Source organism: Pleurodeles waltl, chromosome 5 (assembly GCF_031143425.1).
Source record: "Pleurodeles waltl isolate 20211129_DDA chromosome 5, aPleWal1.hap1.20221129, whole genome shotgun sequence".
Classification (NCBI taxonomy): domain Eukaryota; kingdom Metazoa; phylum Chordata; class Amphibia; order Caudata; family Salamandridae; genus Pleurodeles; species Pleurodeles waltl.
Genome location: NC_090444.1, coordinates 690654561 through 690669373, shown reverse-complemented (window position 1 = coordinate 690669373; position 14813 = coordinate 690654561).

Genomic DNA, 14813 nt, shown 5'->3' with positions numbered 1-14813 from the left:
GGGGCTGGGAGTATCACACTTTTATAACCCTGTGTTATCCATGGGCAGTTGTAGCTTATGCATTGCCCCATGCCTCGTCCGAGGGTGTAAAGAGTTAATTCCCAACTCAAACCTCGTCCAGGGACATGGGGTATTGTTTTAAACATCACTTCAAACCTTGCCCAAGAGCAAGTGCCATCTGATTTTCCTAACTCTGTCTTGCTTATGTCAGGTGTAGTGTATGCTTTTTGAACCACACTTTGGGGGTTATTCTAACTTTGGAGGAGTGTTAATCCGTCCCAAAAGTGACGGTAAAGTGACGGATATACCACCAGCCGTATTACGAGTTCCATAGGATATAATGGACTCGTAATACGGCTGGTGGTAAATCCGTCACTTTTCCGTCACTTTTGGGATGGATTAACACCTCCTCCAAAGTTAGAATAACCCCCTTTGTCCACTGTACGGGGCATATTTTTACCTTTTACCCTTGCCCTTTTTAGGTCAAAGCCTTCCAGACAGGGCAGCTGAAAGCTTCCCTAAGAATGTGTTTTCCCATTGCTTATCATTGGTTTTGTGTTTTGTAACTCACATGTGCTTGCTTTCTATTTGCTGGCTTTATTTGTTTTAAGTTGTCCAGCATGGCTTTGGCCTTCCCATGGAGCATAGCCTGTTTCCCACCTCTCTGACTGACTCTTTGATTTCTGCCACATGTGCAAGCTTTCTGAGAACTCTTTTTTTTTCGTGAGCACTCCATGAGAGTACATGTGTTTTCAGTTGTCACCCTTGCAGGCTAGTTCACAGCAGTAAATGTGCTGTATTTCTTTGAAAATGCTTCCTGCCTCCTCTCTTTGTGCTTGACTGATTCTGTTTATCACTGCCACTACCAGTTCATCAATCTTGCTTGTCTGTAAGGAACAACATTCTGACTACAAGCTTGTTTTTTGTAGTCAGTACACTTTACCAATTGCATAAGTTAAACAAATTCCTCTTCCTCATTCTCATGCCCATGGCACAGGCGCTGGAAGTAAGATAGTTGGGGGTGCTGAAGCACCCTCAGACATACTAGAATTCAGAAGCCGAATGAGCAATAAAAAGGCCTTTAAAGTTTGTTTTTATCTTGTCACATTTGCTTTGCATTCAATGACAGAGGCCAAATGTCAGGCTCTGTCTTCCGAAAACTTGCTGTTTTGTTTTTTCACAGAGAGCTTGGTGTTTACTGCTCTTCCTCTGACTGCAAAATGAGAGAATTTATGTGACCATCTTGCTGGATACAGGGACTGTAAAAAGGTTGTATGGTTTTCTTTTTTTTTCTAGCACACAAGAACACTGAAATGCATGTAAATGAACTGTACAAATATTTCAGAACATGTCAGAATTAGGGAAGGACAAATGAAGCACAATTTCTTGTAATTATGAAGTGTGATGGAAACAAAGACCCATATTTAAGAGGGCCTAGTGCCATTCCAATGCTACGTTAGCATCATGTTTTTTACACTAATGTGGCATTGGAAGGCCAAAAACGCTGTGCCATATTTACAATGGCCGCAGTGCATGCATTGCAACACTTTGTAACCCCTTGCACCACATTATACCTGCACCAGGTATAATGTATGCGGGGGGGGGTGAAAAAACGGCGCAAAGAAATCTAAAAGATTTATTTACGTCATTTTTTCAGAGATTTTTAACGCCTGCTCAGAGCAGGTAGTAAAAGGAGACTTCCATTGGTTTCAATGGGCCTCTAAAGAATTAGCGCCAACATTTTTTATGCTAGTCCTGCAAAGCTTCGAACTAGCGTAAAAAATTATGATACTAGTTACCTAACCATGGCCATGGTGTGCTGTATTTAGGGGGGCGCTAAGGGATACAAGAAAAGTGGCGATGCCTTAGGTGCAGTGCCACTTTTTATAAATCTGCCCCAAACTTTTTAATACAATCAAAACAAATGAGTACATTAAGTGATGCTTTTTCCCACACATTATCATTTGTGCACTTTGTAATTTTATCAGTAGAACTGTATATCTGTATAAATGTAATGGACATTTCTATACAAAATGTGTTGTGTGTAAGGCAGAACACTACCACTCCATGCTTTAGCTCCAAAATGTACCACCAGCTACATACAACATCCTTACCACACTCCTGCTGCATACATTGGCTACACTTGTTTTTGTGCGACTAACCGATTTTTCACAATCCCCACAACTTCAGTGATGTAATATTAATGGCAGCACCCCACTCTGAAAATAATTCCAGCACCAATAGCACATGTCAGTTCATGCATGGGCCCTTGCTGGTACAATCTTTTCAATTATCCTGTTTCTATGCAGGTCTTGAATAAAGCAGCAAACTGTGATTTAAATACTATTTGGTCAAATATTTGACGAGCACGTCTCAGAATTTACTTAAGTTCTGAGCATTAACACACTATTGCTGAAAATATTAGTCTTCATATATACTGTGCAATAAGTAATTCACATCTTAGCAAAACATTACAACAGGTTTTAATAGGATCAACGGAAAACAGTGCAGCAACACATTCAAAGAACATTACACAAGTATCTAAAACCACAGTGTGGCGTGACCAAAAGCAATAAAGGAAGTATGTGCACCGATATAACAAATGTCCATTAGAAGAACCGCTCGATATGCTTTTTGTTTTTTATCAGTAACACGTATAGTGCAAGTTACGACAAAGTGGAGGGGGAGTATTTGTAAAAAAGTTTTGATAGCACTTGCTAATTTAGCAGACCCTGTTTCTAATTTCATACTCTTTACACATGCCAGACAGTTCTGGAATAAACCTTGTAAAGGCCCCTAGGCAGTCAAAAATGTGGACCCCACCCCCCCCAAATTTTCTCGTAATACATTTTCACTTTTAGCAAGCAAAAATGTTAATAAACCAATGTTATTACACAAAACCAAACATTATAAGTAAGTAGTTTGCACCATGGTTTATGTACTTTCAGTTGTTAATGGGTACATTACATTAATACAGAATTTTCTCTATAGAGTCTTTAATGTAAAGTTTTTGTTTCCTTGAGTTGATTCATATTTTTCTATCTTTTGTAAACAATTTAGGAAAGCACAATTGTAATTTTCTTTCAAGATCAAATCAATCTTATTTTGATCCATTGTTGCAGGGCCCCTAAAAGGAGTGGGTTTGATAGGCTGGTGCCTACTTTGCCTATTTGGTGATCCGGCACTGATGCCAGACCACAGGAATAAAGAGATTGTGAGCCTGGCAATTCAATTTCATTCAAAACCAATAACCAAGTTACCCCCTCTGCACACTTGACTCACTAACGTAGCGATGGCAAGCACAGAAGGCTAACCCTAGGGTGTGGTAGAGGGACACCGACTCAGATATAATATGGCACTGTATTGTCAAGTCTGTATCTCTTGTAGAGCGTAGGGGCATAATTTAGAGTGCAGTTTTGATTGAAACCCTCAAAATAACTCTGTCACTCACAGTCCACATCATTTTCAGACTTTGCTTCACCTACACCCAACATACATCCACCTGCCCCCTGATCCCTGACTTGCTGGCATCTGTGCAGCGCTCCAGCGAACCACAGACCATACTTTTTGAGCCCAGAGGAAATATTTGCAAGTACCTATGGTGTACAGCATCACTAAAAACCAGTGGCAAAGCCAATAGGTTCCAAAGGTGAGACATATTGACTTTGCCAATGTTTGTTTTCATGGGCCAATGGCAATATGGGCAGTGGGTATCTACTGCAGGTGTCTAACTGGAGCATGTGTTCTAATCTGTATGGTCATTATTAGCAATGGAGTCTTCATTTTTCAATCTGGAGACCTCACCCTATTTGGAAATCTAGAACACTAAAGCATGTACATTATTTTTCCCAAACTTGGTCTTATCTACCAGGAACTTGTGAACAAAAATCCAACAACCTGAAAAAGGCCACCAAATAGGGAAAAAGCTACTAGGCTGTTAAAATTTTGTGGACGTTAATTCCGATATTGTGGATATCTGCACAGAGAAAGTTTGCTAATGGGAAGCCCATGTAAAATGTAATAGTGACAACCTTTCCCTTAACACCTTTGAACCTTTTAACACACTAATAATAAGGCAAACACATAAGCAAATGCCAAGCCATTATCAGGCCAAATGGAACCATGCCATGTAAAAATAGGAAGAGTCTACTCTTCAAGCACATGCAGACTTATCATACACCCAAGACACGACACTCGGAGAAGGACTGCAAAATGCAAAGTAGATTGACCTGTGCCTGTGGTAGTGCGGTGTACTTATTTGTATGTAAAATCCTGAGGGTGAGGCTTTTGTGATGGAAAAACCAGACAAGCATTAACTAAGTGTTGGACTTCCCCCTTTTTGCAGGGTCATCCACAGACTTTCCTCCTACCATTTTTGCTGAACTCATTTTGTTGGCTTTGGGCACTGCCGTTAGTACTTATGACAATGAGAAACACATCCAACAGAGAGACAGGATTGTCACCGCACGAAATCCTTATGGGCAGAGCAATGAGGTTGCCAGCAGTGCCTGCAAATTTGCTTGTGAGCATTACAGATGATTTGGTGTTGGACTACAGCAAAGGTCTGGCTGATGTGGTTCACTATTTCTCTCAGCAGGTGGAGGCCACCACACTGCCGATCCATGACCCAGGACACAACCTGAGAGCCGGTGACTGGGTTGTGGTCCGGAAACACGTGCGGAAAACATTTTTTGAGGCCTCTCTGGGCAGGCATGTTCCAGGTACTTCTTGTCACTACCACAGCTGTGAAGTGCACTGGAGTTCCGAACTAGATCAACGCCATCCACATGAAAAAGTCCTTTGGACGATGAAGAGGAGTTGTTGAGGACGGTTCAGCCACTCCTGTGAGAGACGAAGGAGAAGACCTCCAGGAGGGAGGCAGTGAGCCATTCTCAATTGAGGCAGCAGGAGAGCCTAGTCAGAGGAGGTCTTTCCCAGAAGGAGACGATTTTGAGAGACAAACAGAGCAGTTGCCAGACCTCAAGGTGGAAGGAGTTGAGGTGGATCAAAGCCAATGTGATCTAACTCCTCCTGAACCAGTTGCAGGTCCATCAAGAGAAAATCCTGCAGAGCAAAAATAATTTACAAGTTAATCACTGAAAAGAGCATTGACCAAGGGTCCACTGAAAGGAGATAAGTGGCCGGAGTCACAAGCTTAGAGAAAAGATCCAGTTGTTGAGACAACAATCGAGCAAGAAGTGGACACGACTAGGAGAGAAGACCTAAGTGAAAAAGAAGAGAATGGAGATCGAAAGTTGAAAGGAAAGAGAATAGCAAGTTGAAGGTACGCAGGTCCTGAATGGGCATATGCAAATACAAGTGAATGGCATAAATAATTTTTGTCTTTTTGTTTTGAGCGAGACATTCCAGGTCAGTATTTTGGCACTGGAAGGAAGCTGATGAACTGAACTGAGGAGACAAATTTGAGAAAGTACAAAGAGAAAAGAGACTGTTGAAAGTAACCAGAAAATACTTTTTGAAACCTGATTTTGGTTAGATAACCTGATTTGACAAGCTGCTAAACTGATTTTTGAGGAAAGGATCCTGGGAGTGAGACTGAAAGCTGTAAATAACTGCTGAAAGAAGTTTTTTTGTTTTTGATTGTGCTGCGTAGTTTCTAAATTTTCTCTTCTGCTTTCTTATTCTTTACAGATCATGGGTAACATTAGCCACCAGGGTAGGAAGAACAGGTGCTGTAAATACACGAGTGTTGGTTTAGGAAATGTGTGTGTGATATTGGGAGTGATATTGATTGTGGATATGACTGTTCTTGACAAGAGGGAAGCCAACCATCCTTCAGCTTTAGAGACAACTACTGCATTAACAGCAGTAGAGAAGTTTAGGTTAGATGAGAAGTATCTACATGAAGGTTATGCACAAGGGGAATGTTCTTCTAATGTCTTCTGTCGCTTATTGAGTGAGTATGTTGAGATGATGGATGCGAAGAATTGTTATGTGTGTATGCAGATTCCTTCTTCAGTCGAAGGAGTTACCTATCAAAGTTTTCCCCTTACTTATGGGATAAGTTGTAATCTGTTACAAACCAGATTCTATAACCAGGAGTACACTCAGTAATTTTACTCCAACCATGACATGGTGTTTTCGTTTGTCCCTATAACTAGGTATCTGAGTAGAGTAGCTAAGTATAATGACATAGTATTAGTGAGAGGTTTCTTCAAGCCTACATTAACTTTTGGCACAGCTTATGCACACAGAAACAATCTGACATGCTTGCTTACATCTTTAGGAAAGAATTTCTTAAATCACACAGCTGACAGGAGAAAGACATTGAAAGAGAAGTTAGAAAAGGGCTTAGAGAAAAGGACTTTTAGAAATGATTATGCTTATAGCGCAATAAAAACACAAGGGAAATTAGCTTTAGATGCACAACACGTAGGGAAGCTCTGTGTATATAGGCCTAAATCTAGCACTGACACTTTGTTTGTAGGGACGAGTGAATGTAGACATGAGAGAGTGCTAATTTGAAAGAATTGAGGGAACCAGGTGTTTGGGAGAAAGTTGGCAAAGGATTTGCTTTAGTGGGAAATTGGCACAGCAACATTCGGAAAGGGATATTATTGAAAATAATACAGGGTATATTGATTATTGTGATTTGCTTAATTGGAATATGGGGAATATGCAGATTGTGTAAAAGGATCAAATTAAATAAGACGAAGAATAATTAGAGGAGGGAAGAAAAGAAAAGGGAAAATTTGTTTAGGGAAAATTTGAAAAGGGAACGAAAATATGAGGGGATAGAGATGACAGAAGTTTAGCAGAAACAAAAATTGGTGTGAGAAGGTTTAGTGTGATGACACATTTAGCCATCAGAGGAGGAATTGTTAACGCTGATTTTATTAATGAATATTCATGTATTTTGAGTGTCAAATTTGCGTAGAAAATGTATTAAGTTAGAGAAAAATAATGTACACCTTTGAAAGTGTGCCCACGTGAGTGTCCGTCAGTGTTCATGAGGTGTACTTATTAATGGCTTATTAATATGAAATGTTGAGCTTGTGTTTGTTTAATGTAGTAATATGTCATATTAGGGTTTTGTACTATGTATTAGCTTTATTAATTGTAGGCCTTAACTTAGCAAGGTCTTGGCCTAGTTGCACGGCCTCATATCAAGCTGTATTTCTTAGGCGTTTAATAAAATGTCTGCTTAGAGAATTAAATTGTGATTTTCCACTGTACTGTCCATATGCTCGTAGCCAAAAGTCTTTTTCATGAGAATTGCTCACTAGACGATGCTGTGCTAGCTAATGCAGCAATATTTTATGTAATGTGTGTAAGACTGACTTTCTCAGGAGAGGACAACGGAGACTCTGACTGGAGTATGAGCTGAAACAATATTGTTGCCTGATGAGCCGAATGACGAGAGCGGGACAAGAGGAGGACAAGAGGAGCCAATCATCGACATGTGAACCATGTAGTAGAAGACCTTTAGATTAAGAGTTTTAGTTTTATTGGGCAAAGTGTGAACATGTGATCCCTCGACCAATAGAAACTTGGGAAGTAGTTTTAGGAAATCTAACTTAGCCGGACTGCACAGAGAGAAGACACACCATTCTCCCTTTTATTCTTGAGAGTCTATCTATTTTCTTTTGAGCTGCTTAGAGAGACTATTTGCCTTTTCTGAAGTTTGATGCTGAATCCTGATTACCTGCTGACCAGGCTGATGTCCTGAGGACAAAGGCTGTCACAGCTTGTTGATCCAAACTGAGGATAGGTATTTTGACTATGATGTTGTTTGCCATGTCTATTTGCTTTTTTTTCTAGGTACCAACCACGCTATTTTGATAGAGCCATAGTTAGATGTTTTTCCAAATTTGTGTTGACTAAATTGTTTTGCATGAAGCCCAAACATGCTGATTCTAATCTGGAGTTAGTCTGGGTTCTCACTAATGAGGTTCAATATATATAATAACAACTGATGTCTTTCCTTTGCTGAATCTAAATGTATGTAATATCATTTGCGCAGTTATTATTATTAATTTGTACTGTCATTTTAGAATGTGTAGTAGCTCAAGCTTTGCTTAGATTGCGATTCTTTCGCCGCTTTGGACAGCCAGAGTTGTTTCTGTATGTGTACCATTTGATTTTGGAATTTAACCAACGTGACATTAGCATTGTTAATATAGGGAATTAAATATTCTAACTTTAATATAAAGGTGTGGTTATTCAAGACTGCAAGGTCATGGTGTGTGACAATTACTGACTCTTATTGATTACTAATGTTATTGATTGTTATTGATTATTGATCTACATGTACGGGATATATGGTGGGAAAACCTCGAAGCAAGTCAAAAGGTAAATCGACCTATTAGCATCTCCTTTGTAAGTTTACTTATTAAGGTCTGACGCACTAACAAGAGTGAACCCCTCAACACCCATTCAGAGTGTCGGGTTTGTTTATAACAGCATGAATGTAATTGAATGTTGGATGAGTGCCTCTTTAGGACTGCGTGGAAAACGTGCAGTTGTAACCTTGTTATTTGAGAAGGGTGCAGTAAAATGCACCATTTTGCCCAGTTTTTCAAACTTACCTTGTGAGAAAAATGTACCCAGCGGCACTCTTGAAATTCGGCTGTGTTTCTTTCGCTTGCTCACCCAGGGCAATTCGAGTAGCTGTTTCGTTTCACCCTCTGTGAAAGTTCACCAGCTGTCACTGGTTAACTGGGAGACATACGCTGGAATATAATAAATGTGCATGACGTGGATAATATGTACCTGAGATTTAGAGTTGCCGTGATATGGAAACTAACAGAGAGCGATTGATTTTCCAGTGTTAAGTCAAGTGCAGATATCTATCCATGGAAATATGTTTTAAAGTTTGCTAATCACGATTTTTGTACTGTTGCCAATCTTAGTTAAAAAAAAAGTTTGTCTGGGATTATGATAGATGTGCATGAAAATTACCTCTTTTAACACTGTGAAATAGCAAATTTGCATTACTTACCATAGAATGTAGGGTTATTTGCTTTTAGTATGGTATATTTATTCAATTCTTTCTATTGATGAAATAAAGACAGTAGGAAATGTTTAAGGAAATATATTTTGAAACAACTCAATGTGCCACTTGGCAGAACACTCACTGCTGGCAGCCTTTATTTATTCTCTCTTGGATAAATAAAAAATAAATAACTATATCCTGCTTCGGGTTGTAGAAATCAAACTGTCTGTGTGATACTGTTATTGTAACCACAACTCAAACGTACAGTGTACAAATAGTGCTCGAGGTACTGTGATACATGTATGAGTGGTCGCTGTAAAGGAATAAAACCAAAACATAGGCACACACCAAGTGTTTTTTATTATTTGTCTTGTGCTGGCATCACTGATGCCAGCGACAATAGTGGATGTCTTCTGCATATGAATACGCTTTTATTCCAACTAGTTTAGTTTCGTGAGTAAATACCAAAATCTGTGTGGCACAGAATAAGGCTGCTGCGCCAAAGATTTTCTGCTGCCACAGTTTTCATGGTCCTTATGCTGCTACTGAATAAAATCTACACACCTCCGACGCACAAGCCCTTCAGACATTTGTCAGCATTTTGAAAACTGTGGAGTTTGTAGTGAATGCTGACGAAATGCACCTTAAATTGAGAAAAATAGCACTTCTTCATAGAGGTTAACTGATCTTCAGCTATATTGTTTTCTCACCCCCTCCCCCATCACAGTTCCCCATCAACAACAATGTGTATAAAATAACACTAGATTCTCAAATTCAGGTTCAAAATAAAAGATTCACAAATTAAAATCTCCGAGACCACATAAACACATTTTGATGAATTCAGAGGATCAAATTGAAAAGGCATATTCCATATCAACGTCAATAACGATTTGCAATATTCAGGCATTTATAACAATCAAAACAGGTATCTTCTTAAAAGGCTTACGTAAACAGCCTGAAAATTTACCCATCAGTAGTTGAGGAGCCATAGAGAGAGAGAGAGAGACAGGTTTAAAGGAAGTGGGAAAATATTCTAATACTTGCAGAGCACAATATCCACTGAAAAACAGAAAGACTATTGAAATGAAACTGCACAACTTGTTACTACATTTGAGACTTGGGCGCAACTGTGAGCATGTCTGACCTTATTTGATTTCTTATCTTAATTTGTAAGGGGATGCGTTAGAGGTTCGATGGACCTTTTCACTGCACTTAGATGTATTTCCACCATACGCCCAATCCCAATACAAATCAATAACAATATCAATCAATAGTATCAATAATCTTATTAGTCAGTAATTAGTACGCACCATGACTCCTTTAGCCATGAATAACCACATCTTTATGTACAAGTTAGAATGTTTATTTCCCTACATTAACAATGCTAATATCACATAAATCAATCTCAACACAACCTGATACACATATAAGAACAGCACTGGTTGACCAAATCTTCTAAAGAATCTCAATTTCATTAAAACATGGAACACTATGCCTTCTAAGGCTACAGTACAAATCAATAGCAAGAACAACTGTGCAATAGAACTAGCATACATTTAGGTTCAGCAACTGAGTAACATCAATTATTTATTAATAGCAATCTGTTAGCATTTCAGAACTTCCCTTTCTAACCCTCTAATTAGCATCAGCATGTTGAGCTTCATGCGAAAACAATTTTAGTCAACACAACTTTGGAAAAACATCTTTCTATGGCTCTATCAAAATAGCGATTGGTACCTAGGGCCAAAAGACAAATTACATCAAACACAATAACATTTGATTAATACCTCTCCTCAATATGGATCAGAAAGCTGTGACTGTCTTCATCAATTGGACATCAGTTCGGTCAGCATCAGCCTTGGATCATGAAAGGAAATAGTTCGGAATTAGGGGACTCTAAGCTATCCGAATCATTTGTAAAGCAAAGTCTAGAGATCAGCATTCAGCACCAGAAGTTCAAGCAATAGAGTTAAAGATAGAATTCTCTAAGTAAGGAATCAAGGCGAGTACACCTCATCGGTGGAGAAGGAAAATGGGAAAGTGCATAAGATAAGAATAATCGGAATGGCGTCTCAGAAAAGGATTAGGAAACAAAATGGACTCCCTCCCTCTGTGCAGTCGTGTTAAGTTAAAATCCTCTAAAAACCTTCCCATGTTGCCATTGGTCAAAGAATTGTACATTTATGTTTAGTCCCATGAAAGTAGAACTTCAAATCTAAGATATATCTAAACTGTTTTTCACATTTCGATGATTGGCTTCTCTTCTCCTGTTATCATTGTCGGACTTGTCAGGTAACAATTTTGTATCTTTCAGCTCTTCAGTCAGTGCATCCATTGTTAGCTCCTGTGAACATCGCTCTCTCACACACTAAACTTTACAATGTAATGATTACTAATACAGTATAATCTAGCAAGCAGTTCTCATGGGAAAAGAAACCATCTACTAGTGTTTGGTCAAACCAGTGAAACAATACAAGTATTCATTCTCTAAACAGCCAGTTTGTGAATTTTTAAACGGTGCAACTTAACATGAGACTGTGCAACTAGGCCCAAAGCCTCGCTAACTTGAAACCCATAATTAATAAAGCAAATACATAATAAGTAATCATTAATATAACATACTACTACATTAATCCAAACATGAGCACATCAAATACATTTAATAAGCGATTAATAAGGACACTTCCTTGATTACTGACAGCCACTCAAGAAGGCACATTTTCCAAGTTGTGCATTATTTTCTACATTAAGTCAAATTCTATGCAGATTCATAATTCAAAGTACAAGGATATTCATTAGTAAAAAGTCAGTGTTCGCACAACAAAATTTTGACCACATGAAAAAGACACAGCACTAGAAAAATGGGGAGCTACTTACTGTAGAAAAGGTCACCCTCATCTATCTCACACAAGCAACTACAGCAAAGCTATATGTTTTGCCCAAAATATAAAGGAAATAAAATGGTCCTATGAAGACCAGCTTTCTTTAGTATAAGCTCCCTAATCTAGAGGCTATCATAATATATAAAGACACATGTTTATAATTTTTATAGGATTTACCTTCCATCAGAGACACCAATTACATTGTGAAAAAGCTACAAGCAATGCTGTTGCCAGAAGACTACTGTATTCACCCTTGACGTGATGAGCTTCTAACCCTCAATAAAACACAGTGATTTAATAAAAGAATTCAAATGCTTCTTACAGATTAAAACAGCACATTTCGTTGCCAGCAACAAGATGTTACTAGAATTTATAGAGTTATGCCTCAAGAACAGCAGTTCCACCCTCAACAGCTAACTTTACTCACAACTACAAGGGGCAACAGTGAGTTTCAAATACGTTCCATTATATGCAAACTTATTAATGGGCCACTGTGAAAGAAATTGGACATGGGATAACAAAGCACCTGAATGTCTGAACAGACTGTTCTGAATATATATTATCAATGATGATCTGACAAGGCACTGAGTTCTCATTAGAGAAAGACATGATTTTCCTGAATGAAAATGAAATGAGTATAACACACAATATTTCTAGAACAAGATCAACATTTGTGATATTGAGTTCTACACTGAGGAGAACACATTACACTGAAAACTATGCAGCAATATGCTGCATTCAATTTAATATTGCACAGACTAAGCGGCCACTCTTAAACTCAAATCAAAAACACCCTATAAGGAGGAAACTCTTGAATAGGCAGAAACATTTGCAAAATTTAATTACTTGATGAAAAGACACAAAGGACAAAACAAGTTTCCAGAAGGGAGGCTGCAGTACCCTCAGAATGACATGCTTTGAACCAGACCAGAAAACAGAACAATCTACCTTACAGTTACCAAAAACACAAAAGTTCAGTATATCAGGAACTCAAGTTCATTACTTCATATACAGAGGCTCACAGATACATATATCGAATCCTGTATAATAAATCAGACATGGAACTTGACAAAGCTCTAGAACCCTCACTGAAAAGAACATCTAAGTAAGACTCTCTGCAAACCACAAAATCTAAGAATGCATTTGTGACCATCTGAATGAATACCTAAGTGTTGGACAAGGCCCTCTCTGCAGGGTCTTCCCCAAACCTTTTGCTTTCATTCGTCTGTTTTCTGAACCAATTTTTGTTGGATTTTAGTACTCTTTGCAATTTACCACTGCTACCAGTGCTAAAGTGCTTGTGCTATCTCCCTAACACATGGTAAAAGTGGCTTACACCCAAGTGGCACATTCAATTTACTTCAGAGTCCCTAGTATAGTGGCACTGCATGTACCCAGGACCTGTAAATTGAATGCTACTAGCACTAATTGTGCCCCCGCCCCACTTAAGTAGCCTTTTAAACATGCATCAGGCATGCCATTGCAATCTTTGTGTGCAGTTTTAAACTGTCATTTTGACCTGGCAAAAAAACCTTTTACCAGGTCTCCACCTTCCTTTTTCATATGTATGTCACCACTAGGCTAGACCTTGCACAGCCCGGAGACCCGGGTGGAGTGTATTTAAAAAGCTGGACATGTACTTTTAGGTTTTACATGTATTGGTAGTGAAAAACTCTTAAATTTGTTTTTCAGTACTGCAAGACCTACTTCTCCCATAAGAGAACATTGGATTACTTTATTATTATTATATATAATAAGTGATGACTTCAATTGAGAACAAGTAGGAATGTCAAGTTGATGTCTAAAGATTTGTAATATAAATCCCCCTTTAATGGTAAAGTCAGATTATAAGTCACAGTTCTGAAAATGCCACTTTTAGAAAGTTCACTAAACAAATACAAGAGCAACCCAGAATGTCCACGTAAACGGTGGGTATAATTATCACAAAACACATATCCATATGAAACTCATTTACAATCAAGTTAAATATTATAAGAGAAAAATCTTGCTACTGGTGAACTCATACAAAAATTTCTTAAATGAAAAAGAAAATCATGTGTCTCGAATCTTTAAAAAAAACACCTCTGAATCCAGAACTAACACATATGTGAAAAACGTGTTTTTAATGCTTTGGAATCCTCATCTATATATAATGGTGAATCATTTTTATAATCATACATTAGGAAAATAAACCAAGAGTGATAGTTGAAACAAGTGATCCCCAAGTGAGAAAAGAGACACCACACCATAAAGCAATAAAGAAATTGCTTATAGTTCTGTGATTTTGGTGTATCTCACAAAGACAGCCTCTTATTAAGTTATGAAGTATGTTTGGCAATACATTGATTGATAATTCAAAGCATAATCAAAGAAGGCTTGTCTGATTAATGTGCCAACGGCATTGCGACCCTCATGCTGGATTCTAGGGTCTCATTAGGACTAAAAATAACATAAGAGAGTTGCCATTTTATTTCTCACCTCTGGCTGCCAACTTCAGATCCCATTTTCTGCTGTCCTATATTACTTGGGGAGTCATGAGTATTTCAAGCCTGGGAAGATTGTAGCAACCCTTTCTGATCTACCTCATACCAAGCAGGGTTACCAAAATCCTGGTCAGGTTTGATCATAGGTTTACTGAAACAATTCTCCACAACTTGTAACCACGTCCTTCATTCTCTTAATTTTCTCCTTCTGATGTCCTCGCCCCTTCCAAGTGACCACCGGTGACCATATACCAGATCTTCTTGTGGAACTAGCATTCATGTCCAGTTTTAAAATGTACATTACAGACTCCCACCATTCAGATTTGATGGGGGTAACTTAGATATCCACTTCCTGCAATTCTCCCTTCTCACAAATAATTTCAGGTAGAATAGCAGCTTACTATTGTTCTTGCTCAACTCTACTGACTGTGCTATGCTCCCAAAAATAATCAGTCAAAGGCTTACTTTAATGTCTGCTCAGAGTATGTCACT